We start from the raw sequence: 10,961 nt of genomic DNA on the forward strand, positions 1-10,961 counted from the left end.
GGGCGCCCTAGGGTTCACACGTTTTGGCGAAACACACCTGCCGCGCCTCCCACGCCCTCGCCTGTTGTAACTCGTGGATCTAGCAGTCCGGCTTGCGACGCTTCCTTCCCGCACGTGTGGATACCTTGGAGGTGTTGCGCCTGCAGCACTTGGATGAGCCATCGACGAGCCGCCGACGAGCCACGACGAGCCGACGACGAGCCGCGGCACCGGAGGCGATCTTGCTGCTGAGGAGCTGCTGGACGTGATCGACTACGTACGACTACGTTGATCGACTACGTACGACTACGTGATCGTCTTCACTGCACCGACGCATATCTACATCTTCCGCACCAGTAGTGCGTCGAGTGGTAATCCCGTGATCCTTATACGGCAGTTCTTCCTGGTTATACGCGGTAGAAATTTTGATTTGCGCTAGTGTAGCCTACCTCGTATCCCAACACTTCTACCACTAGATCAGGACCATAGGTTTGTCTTTCTCCAGCTTGTGACCAATTCAAAGGCGTCCGACATCTCTAGCCATATAAGGCTTCAAATGGTGCCATCTTCAAGCTAGCCTGGTAGCTATTGTTATAGGAGAACTCGGCCAATGGCAAGCACTTGTCCCAATTTTTATCATAATGGATGACACAAGCTCTCAACATGTCTTCAAGGATCTGACTTACCCTTTCGGTTTGACCTTCGGTTTGGGGATGATAGGTTGAGCTACGGATGAGCTTGGTGCCCATTGATGCTTGTAGCTGTTCCCAAAATCGGGCTACAAACTGAACTCCTCGATCAGAGATGATCGTCCTAGGCACACCGTGTAGGGAAACAATGCGGTCAAAGTACAACTCCACATACTTCTTGGCCGTGTAGGTGGTGTGGACAGGAAGGAAGTGGGCAGACTTGGTCAGGCGGTCCACAATTACCCAAATGGAATCATGTCGCTGTGATGTAAGGGGCAGTCCAGCAATGAAATCCATGCTGATGTCTTCCCATTTCCAAGAGGGAATAGGTAGGGGCTGCAGGGTACCTGCTACCTTTAGATGGCTAGCCTTGACGCGTTGGCAGGTGTCACATTCTGAAACATACCGGGCAATCTCCGGCTTCATTCCACTCCACTAGAAGGTTTGACGAAGATCATGGTACATCTTATTGCTGCCAGGATGGATTGAGAACTTAGAGATATGGGCTTCATCTAGGATTCTCTTTCTCAGATTGGGGTCGACTGGTACAACAAGTCGATTTTCATAGTACACCTTTCCATTTTTATCCTGTCGGAAATGCTTATACCCTTCCTCCTTCAATGAAATCTTCCTTGTGATCCGCCTTACTTCCTCATCCTCTAATTGTGCCGACCCAATCTGGTCTTCTAAAACAGACTCAAGAGATAAGTGGCCGAGGGTTCCAGGGGAAACAATTTCCAAACTAAGTTTTCTCATCTCATGACACAGAGTCTCGGTGAAGGTTGTTGCCGACAAGCAGTTGCAAAATGTCTTGCGGCTAAGAGCATCGGCCACCACGTTGGCCTTGCCGGGGTGATAATGCACTTCCAAATCATAGTCCTTTATCAACTCCAACCATCTTCTTTGGCGCATGTTGAGGTCGGCTTGAGTGAAGATGTACTTGAGGCTCTTGTGGTCGGTGTAGATGTTACAGTGAGTGCCCATCAGATAGTGTCTCCATATCTTTAAGGCATGAATCACTGCTGCCAACTCAAGATCATGGGTTGGATAGTTCAGCTCATGAGGTCGTAACACCCGTGAGGCATAGGCAATGACTCAGTTGTCTTGCATAAGAACACACCCAAGTCTAGTACCAGAGGCGTCACAGTACATGTCAAACGGCCTAGAAGGGTCGGGTTGAGTCAAAACCGGGGCTGAGGTCAGCAAGTGCTTCAAGGTCTTGAAGGCTTCTTCACACTTGTCGTTCCACACAAATCTGACCTCTTTCTTCAGCAGCTCAGTCATCGGCTTAGCTATCTTAGAGAAGTCTGGTATGAAACACCGATAGTAGCCTGCTAGTCCAAGGAAACTTCGGATCTGGTGCACTGAGGTGGGAGGCTTCCAGTCCATGACTTCCTGTACCTTGCTGGGGTCGATGGCTATGCCATTCCGAGATATAGTGTGTCCCAAGAACTTGACACTATCTAACCAAAATTCACACTTGGAGAATTTGGCATAGAGCTGATGATCTCTCAACCGTTGGAGAACTACATGAAGATGATCGGCATATTCTTCTTCGTTCTTCGAGTACACTAGGATATCATCAATGAACACCACTACAAACTTGTCCAACTCGGGCATGAACACCGAATTCATGAGATACATGAAATAGGCGGGTGCATTGGTGAGTCCAAAAGACATGACCAGGTACTCGTAGAGTACATATCTTGTGGAGAAGGCAGTCTTGGGAATGTCACAGGGTCGGATCTTGATTTGGTGATAACCGGAATGAAGATCGATCTTGGAGAACACTCTTGCTTCAGCTAACTGATCAAACAGAACATTAATGCGGGGAAGTGGGTACTTGTTCTTGACAGTCACCGCATTGAGGGGTCGGTAGTCGACACACATGCATAGACTCCCGCCCTTCTTCTTCACAAACAGGGCTGGGCAGCCCCAAGGTGATGTACTGGGTCGAATGAAGCCTTTCTCTAACAGATCATGCAACTGGGTCTTTAACTCAGCCAGTTCAGCAGGTGGCATCCGATAGGGTCTCTTGGATATCGGAGCGGTGCCGGGGATCAACTCTATGGAAAACTCCACATTTCTATAGGGCGGCATGCCGGGCAAGTCCTCTGGAAACACATCCGGGTACTCACAGACAACAGGGAGGCTTTCTACCCGGGCTTCCAATACAGGGTACGCACAGGGAAGTGCGTACTTAGGGTGTTTCAAGGGTAGGGTAGAACTGCCATGAAAGGGTGAGTTGATGTGGAGAGTTCGGGCAGCTACATCTAGAACCACTTGGTGTCTGGTCATCCAGTCCATCCCGAGGATGATATCTATTCCTTCCAGGTCAAGGATGATGAGATTTTCCTTGAAAAGTGTTTGGCCTAGCTGAAGAGGTACAAGGGTAACGATCTGGTCTGAGGCTATCTCCCTTCTAGGAGTGGAGATTACATATGATCCTTTAGTGTGACCGACACTCAGCTCACATCTTTCTCTACTCTTACTCCCGATGAAGCTATGGGAGGCTCCCGAATCAAACAAAACAACAACAGCTTGATTTAAGACAAGGAATGTACCCGTCATCACTAGCGCACCTTCTGGGAGTTCGGTCAAGCTGGTGTAGTTGAGCCGTCCTTGGTGGACTTGCACCTTGGGCCTTCTTCCTCTGTTCGCCATGGGGTTCTGGCCAGGCTGTTGATTTCTGTTCCTGGTGTAGTCCTTAGCGAAATGCCCTTCATTGCTGCAGGTGAAGCAGTGGTTACCAGTTGCAGGACGCGGTGGTGGCGGTAGGGTCGGCCGGGGCGCCTGTGGTTGGAAACCAGGAAAACAAGGTGCTGCCGCTAGTGGGGGTCAGACAACCCATCTTCCCGACTGCTGGGGTCGGCTGGGCGCCTGTGAAGGAACCATCCTGAACCTTCGAGCGGGCGGGCTCGAGAATGCCACAGAGGCCTTTCTCTTCTGGTTGGCTTTGAGAGCCTACATGCAATCCTCTTGCGAGATGGCCAAGTTGACCAACTCGTTGTAGGTATCCACCTTAATGGGGTTCAACCTCTCTCTGAGCTCCAAACTTAGCCCTCTGCGGAATCTGTCCTGCTTCTTCTCGTTTGTGTCCGCATGATAGCCGGCGTAACAGCACAGGTCATTGAAAGCTTGGGCGTAGTGTAGGACATCTCGGTTTCCCTGGGTAAGAGCTAGGAATTTGTTGAGCTTGCGCTCCAGGAGACCTTCCGGGATGTGATGCCCTCTGAACGCGGTCTTGAACTCGTTCCAGCTGACAACATGGTCGGCCGGCAACATAGCATGGTAGTGATCCCACCAAAGCTGGGCGGAGCCACGTAGCTGTTGAGTCGCAAACCGGGCCTTATTATGGTCGGGGCACGGGGCAGTGAGAAGCTTGAACTTGGATTTGATTGTGCGAACCCAGGCCGGCGTCGAGTGGGTCTTGTGTCTTTGTGACGACTGACCCCAAATCTCTCGAGTTAATCTTAATCCGAGTCCCCGATCCCTATCTCAGCCTTCCCGAGTTTAAGTACTCAACCTCCAGTCTGGTCCCGACCCCTGAGAACCGACCCCTCCTTGCCGTTTCCCCAGTTCCGACCCTGCTGACCCCAACCCACCCCGCCGGATCTTCTATGTCTTCCCACAACACCTACTCCTTTCAATCTGAGCAGTGGACCAACCAAGACTGACCGGTGGACCCGCAATCTTTTTCCCAGATCTCCTGCTGCAGACGCACTCGAGTGGCATGCTCGCTTTAGCGCTTTTCCGCCGCGTGGCTCAATTCCTTCGACACCCGCCGCTCTGCCCCGTCGCCGGTCGCGACCAGGTGGATTCCCGCACCCCCTTTCCCCAATTGCAGCGGAAGCCCTCTGCAACTTTTTCTGCAGCGCCTCATCGCTCACGCCTATCATCACCTCGCCGGACCCCCGGCCGCAAGTCCCGATGTCTCCCAGTTTTTCCGTTGCCCCTTCACAGTCACGCCGCCCAGGTCCGCGCTACGCGACGATTCCTCCTCCGCCAACCCCGGCCATGGCAGCGACAGCTCCTTTTCCTGCCCTGTCAGAAGCCGCCCCGACAATCTGTTGCTCCGCGCTCGCCCGCGTGCCCGCAGCCGCCTGTCTTCTCACCTGTGCGCCCTCGTTCCTAGCGCCATTTTCCCGGTCACTTCCATCAGATCCACCGCACGACGACGCCCGCCTCTGCCAAATCTCAACCACCGGCAAACCCGCGCCTGTGCTGCCCTGACGCCAGTGCCCAATGACCGCTGGCGTCATCCCCGAAGTCTTGCTCCACCGCCCTCGTCGCTCAATCGCTGCTCGGGCAGAGCACTCCATTGCTTCTTCCCCGGCCTTCGCGTCGCTCCCCTTCTCACTCCCGCGCCACTATAAAAGGGAATGCGCAAGCCCCGCCGGAGTTTCCCTTGCCCTAGCTGCCATCCCTCTTGCGCCCTGTTCGAGCTCAAAGTGCCACCACCTAAGTCTGAGGAACTCTCCTCTCTGCTCAAGCACCATCGCTTTTCTCCAATCCACCAGCCACTGCTTTCAGTGCTGCCCAAGAGCTTGCTTGTGATCTATAAGAAGCACCGCCGCCGCCGGACATTCTCGCCGCCGTCCCAAGCCCTCAGTTCTTCTGCCCAAGCCTCCTCTATAAGACGAAGGTAGGCTGCCGACCCTTGTTCGCTTCGCCCGACCCCTCTTATCCGCCCGACCCTAGTTCCGTCTCGCCCGACCCTGTCTGTTCTGCCGACCCTTGTTCGCTTCGCCTGACCCCTCTTATCCGCCCGACCCCGGTTCCGTCTCGCCCGACCCTGTCTGTTCTGCCAACCCTTGTTCGCTTCGCCTGACCCCTCTTATCCGCCCGATCCCGGTTTCGTCTCGCCCGACCCTATCTGATCCGCCGACCCTTCTCCGCCTCGCCCGAGGGCTCAGCTGTATCTTTTTCTTTGAACCGAGGGTGTATGTGTAAAACTTGGGGACCTTTCAGCGTTGAGTCTGAGGACCCCTAGCACACAAAATCCTCTAGATTAAGGGTTAGATCATAAGTTCCTTTCCTCCGACCCTTACCTCTTGATCTCCACCAACTCCATTGAACCTCCCCACCCTCCTGTAACTTGTCGCAAGTTTCTGGGCTCAGACTTGCAAGTGTTGCTGTTGAAATAACCGTCTATGCTAACCAATGCATTGCATTCGTGTAGAGCTGCGTCTCACCGACGGCTACTACGAGCTGCACCCGGCGCCAGAAGACGAAGCTGTAGCCGAGCTCCTACCCCTAGAAGCCGAAGCCGCCCAAGCAGAAGAGCAGCTTCCTCCCTTCTCGCTTGAAGGCAAGCCCCGGATGCATGAATCCCCTATGTTTTGCCAAACTTGCGCATGCCTTCTTTAAACATGCTTGTGCATTTACGTATAGGAGTTGTTTGGAACCATAGATGCATAACTTAGCTCCCCTGATCTGAACACTAGCTGTTGGACCGAGTAGATGCTTGCTTAAATAGGAAACGGTAAAAGCCAAGTGATTCCCTGTCACTCGCGAGTTGTAGGAGTTGGATGTTTACCCTCCTATCACAACTATAAGGACGATGGACGGGGCAGGGTTTGAGGTAACTCTTTGGTGGTCGGATGATCGCCCCGTCTGTCTATGAAACTTGTTAAGGCCCGACAGTGGTGGTGTTCGTGATCAAGTGTTTGAAGGTACTAATCTCATACCTAGTATGGGATGGGGAAGCCTAGTACCTGATTGAACTAGGGCGTGGCTTATACCCCTGCTGTCCCAGGAACGAGGTTCCCATGGTGCATCATGTGGGTGCAAGTGCGATCACAGTACGGTAGAGGCCGAGACTGTGGAGCATTGCATGCCAAGGGAAGTTTGGACCTGACACGCGCCTGGGAATTGATGGGGACGGCCGACACAGGAAGCGGCCCTTGTGGTGCGCAGATGTCGTGAGATTAGGTTCGCCATGCATGGTTAAGAAACTCGAATCGATTCATCTACCTCTCACAGTTTGAGATTGCTTGATCGCTATGTCACCCTGAGTAAATAAGGAATCTGATGATGACATGGTTTTGTTGATGATATATATACCTTTTGGTTAGTTCTATGATTGCTTAGAATAGGTTGCAAACTTAGATCGGATAATGAACTTAGAACCGGAGCTAAAACTTGAAAGTAGGGTTACATCTAGCGCTTTTGGCAAACAAACCCCTCAGCCAAAAAGCCTTGCATGTCTAGAAGAGGTAGTTTAGCGCGCTCCCTGTCGGTTAAGTCTTGTTGAGCTTAGTAGCTCAGCCTTGTTGTGGCTTTTTTTTTCAGGTGAAGTTGCTGCCTCTGAGCCTCCTCCTGCCGGCACTTGGCCGCCCCAACTCCCTCCGGGTTGGACGGTCGAGTGGGATCCCTCCTCGGATGGCGAGGAGAGGGATCATTGACGTCCCGGTTGGCCTCACCAGGGATGTCTGACTCCGACGAGTTCGCTTCCGCTAGTGGTTTTACCTTCTGTTGTTTTCCTTTTGAACCTTGTAAAACTCTAATGTTTGTTTTTTAACCAAACTAATGGTTAAATTGCTTAACTTAGTGGACTTGCTGTATTCTCTGGAACCGCTCACCTTCGTGTGAGTTTGCTATTCAGGTCCTGTTCAAGTGGTTAAATCGGATGAAATCCGACGGCACTTCGTGTTTACTTGGTTAAGGCATGAGTGTCGCATATCAGGCGGCGTAATCATGTTTAATCAAGCAAATCCGAAGTGGATCCGCCACAGTCTTCTAGAACAAAGGGGGCTGCGTCCCCAAGAAATCCTCATAGCGAGCAACATGAGGCTGTTGCTGAGCCCTTCCCCCATGGGGCTGCTGCTGTTGTCCTTGTACAAGATGCCTCAGCAGCTCGGTTTGAGCCTCTAAAATCGCCTCCAGCGGAGACGGGGGCGGGGGTGGGGGAAGATCCTGCCTTTGCTCACTGCTGCTGGGCACAGAGCCGGATCTGGTGCGATGCGCCATCTGAAGAGCCAACGTTCCATTAATTTCCTAACCTCAGAAGTATTCCAAACAGATGGGAACGCACATGTTAAATCCTCAAATGCGACTCTTGCCGACAATTGAACACAACACAACGTTATTAAGGAGATACACACTTCCTCTTGCCATCTTAGTTAGCAAGTATGTTAGTTCTCCACACGACTTCGGGCGAACTATAACCATATCCCAGGAGTTCCATTATGTCCGATCTTAGGCCAAGCGGTCAGGCACAAGAAGGGGTCGGGTGAAGCGAACCACACAAGAAGGGGTCGGGCGGGGTGGAGAATCGCCTCGAGGGGTCGGGCACGTTCGACCTCGTGACCCGGGGTCGGCCAAACTTTGGGCAGACCCATAGAAAAATGGGTGTGTGGCCTTGCTACCAATGTCCGCGCTTTAACTTGCAAGTGTTGCTGTTGAAATCACCGTCTAAGTGCTAACCCCCTGTATTTGCATTTCGTGTAGAGTTGCATCTCGCCGATGGTGTCTACGAGCTGCACCCGGCGCCAGAAGATGAAGCTGTAGCCGAGCTCCTGCTTCTTGAAGCCGAAGCCGCCCCAGCCGAGGACCCTTTCCCTTCCTCCTCGCTTAAAGGCAAGCCCTAGAGCATAAACACCAGTTTCCCAAACTTGCGCATGCCTTCTTCATCCTGCTTGTGCATTTACGTATAGGAGTTGTTTGGAACCGTAGTTGCATGACTTAGTTCCTTGATTTGAACACTAACTGTTGGACCGAGTAGTTGCTATGCTTAAATAGGAAGCGGTAAAAGTTGAGTGATTTCTTGTCACTCGCGAGTTGTAGGAGTTGGTGGTTCTCCTTCTGTCACAACTATAAGGATGATGGATGGGGCAGGGTTTTGGTTAACTCTTTGGTGGTCGGCTGATCGCCCCGTCTGTCTATGGAACTTGTTAAGGCCCGACAGTGGTTGTGTTCATGATCAAGTGTTTGAAAGTACTAACCTCATACTCAGTATGGGATGAGGAAGCCAAGTACCGGATTGAACCTAAACGTGAGCGGTCGCCCTATTGTCCTTGGAACGGAGTTCCCCTGTGGCCGCACGTGGTGGCAAGTGTGGTCACAGAACAGCAAAGGCCGGGTCTGTGGAACCTGGCACCAAAGGAAATGGGCCCGACACGGGATAGGGAATTGATGGGGAAGGCCGACACAGGAAGCGAACCTCGGTGGTGCGCGGATATCGTGAGGTTAGGTTCACCATGCATGGTTAAAGAACTCGAATCGATTCGTCTGCCTCTCACAGTTTGAGACTACTTGATCGCTATGCTACCCTGAGTAATAAATGAATCTGATGATGACATGGTCTTGATGATGTTATATATACCTGTTGGTTGGTTCTATGTTTGCTTAGAGTAAGTTGCTAACTTAGACCGGTTAATGAACCTAGAATCTAAGCTAAAACTTTGAAAGTAAGGATCTACATAGTACTTTTGGCAAACAAACCCCTCAGCCAAAGAGCCTTGCATGTCTAGAAGTGGTGGAGTAGCGTACTCCCTGTCGGTTAAGTCTTGTTGAGCTTAGTAGCTCGACCTTGTTGTGGCTTTTCTTTTTCAGGTGAAGTCGCTGCTCCCGAGTCCGCTCCTGTTGGCACTTGGCCGCCTCAACTCCCTCCGGGTTGGATGGTCGAGTGGGATCCCTCCTCGGACGGCGAGGAGAGGGATCATTGACGTCTTGGCTGGCCTCACCAAGGACATTCGACCCCGGCGCTAGCTCCGCTATTTTATCTTTCCGCTGCTTTTGAACGTGTAAAACTCTGATATCGGTTTTGTTGTTAAACTAAATGGTCAAATTGTTAACTCAGTGGACTTGTTGTATTCTCTGGAAATCCTCACCTTCGTGTGAGTTTGCTAACTCGGTCCTGTCAAAGTGGTTAAATCGGATGAAATCCGACGGCATCTCGAGTTAGCACGATTAAGGCCGAGTGTTGCATGTTAGGCGACTCAATCGTGCCTTGATTAGGCTAATCCGAGGTGGATTCGCCACACTTCTCCTAGCCACACTTCTCCCAACTACTCCCATTTGTACTAAAATGCAGAAGCTGGACTAGACCTGATTCTCAGAGAAGCGCTTTTCTCATTGTTGGGGGAAATATTAACAACCTCCTTATGCCCCTTAAAACAACAATCATGAACGCCTAGGCCCATCTGCGGTAATGACGATCATCGATGACCCGGCATGGGCAAGGAGCATCCCACTCCGTGTCGCCCGACCCAGGGCCCCAGGGTCGGACACACCCAACCCCTCGACGGTGAAACTCCGCCTCGCCCGACCCACGGACCTAGGGTCGGGAGCGCCCGACCCCTCACCGCAAGGCTCGGCCTTGCCCAACCCCGGGCGTAGGGGATCGGACTCATCTGGGCCCACAAGACAAGGGTCTGCCTCGGGCGCATACCGGCAGACAAGGGCGCGGATCTCGTGGGCCTCCCACCGATCTTGCCATAAATGCGCTGCGGCTCTAGCACGCAGAAAGGCGCCCGTGCCCCTTGACGTGACCCACCACAAGTACCCAAGCAAAACACTATAGCCACGACCGCATAGGCTACAGTGGCCGCGGCTCCCCCTGATTCACCATAGGGCACTCATTGCATGCGCCGCCCGACAGTAGGGAGCGCCGCCCGCTCTCATCCTTGGCCTATCCGGCGACAGGGACGCGACGTCCATGTTCCACAGGCCGTAAGCAGGATAACAGTGGTCAGCTATCTCCCTCAACGTGCATAGTCACCACGACCGAACACCATCATCATGCTCGGCGGCGACGGTCGCCCGGGGGATCAGCGACAGGTTCGATGACAGCCGCCCTCCTCCGGTGGCCGCGCTGACAGGAGCCGAAGGCCGGAGTAGGGGGCGGCTGTCCGAGGACTTGGTCCTTCTCCTTGTATTTTTACTTTACTTAGCTTATCTCGTTTACTTCTCCACACACCTAGCTCATCTGTAACCCCGGTACCCTCCTTGCGCTATAAAAGGAAAACCAGGGGCCCCGAGACTGGAGGACTCTAAAGCCAACAGAACCCCCACACTCACCTCACGAGCATCAGTGCACACCCAAGAGACTTGGGACCGGCTCCCTCTCTCGCCTGTTTGTAACCCCTACTACAGACCCCGCGTGAGTAACACGAGTAGCTCCTCATACTGGACGTAGGGCTTTCCTTGCCCGAACCAGTCTAATCCCGTGTCCTCTCACACCACCATCCGAAGCCTTACGCGCATAAAAGAAATTTACTAGCTGTAGTATTGATCCGCTAATCTTGACAATGACAGTTGGCGCGCTAGGTAGGGGACCTTTGCGCGTAC

This window comes from Setaria viridis, chromosome 4, assembly GCF_005286985.2.
Source record: "Setaria viridis chromosome 4, Setaria_viridis_v4.0, whole genome shotgun sequence".
Lineage (NCBI taxonomy): Eukaryota > Viridiplantae > Streptophyta > Magnoliopsida > Poales > Poaceae > Setaria > Setaria viridis.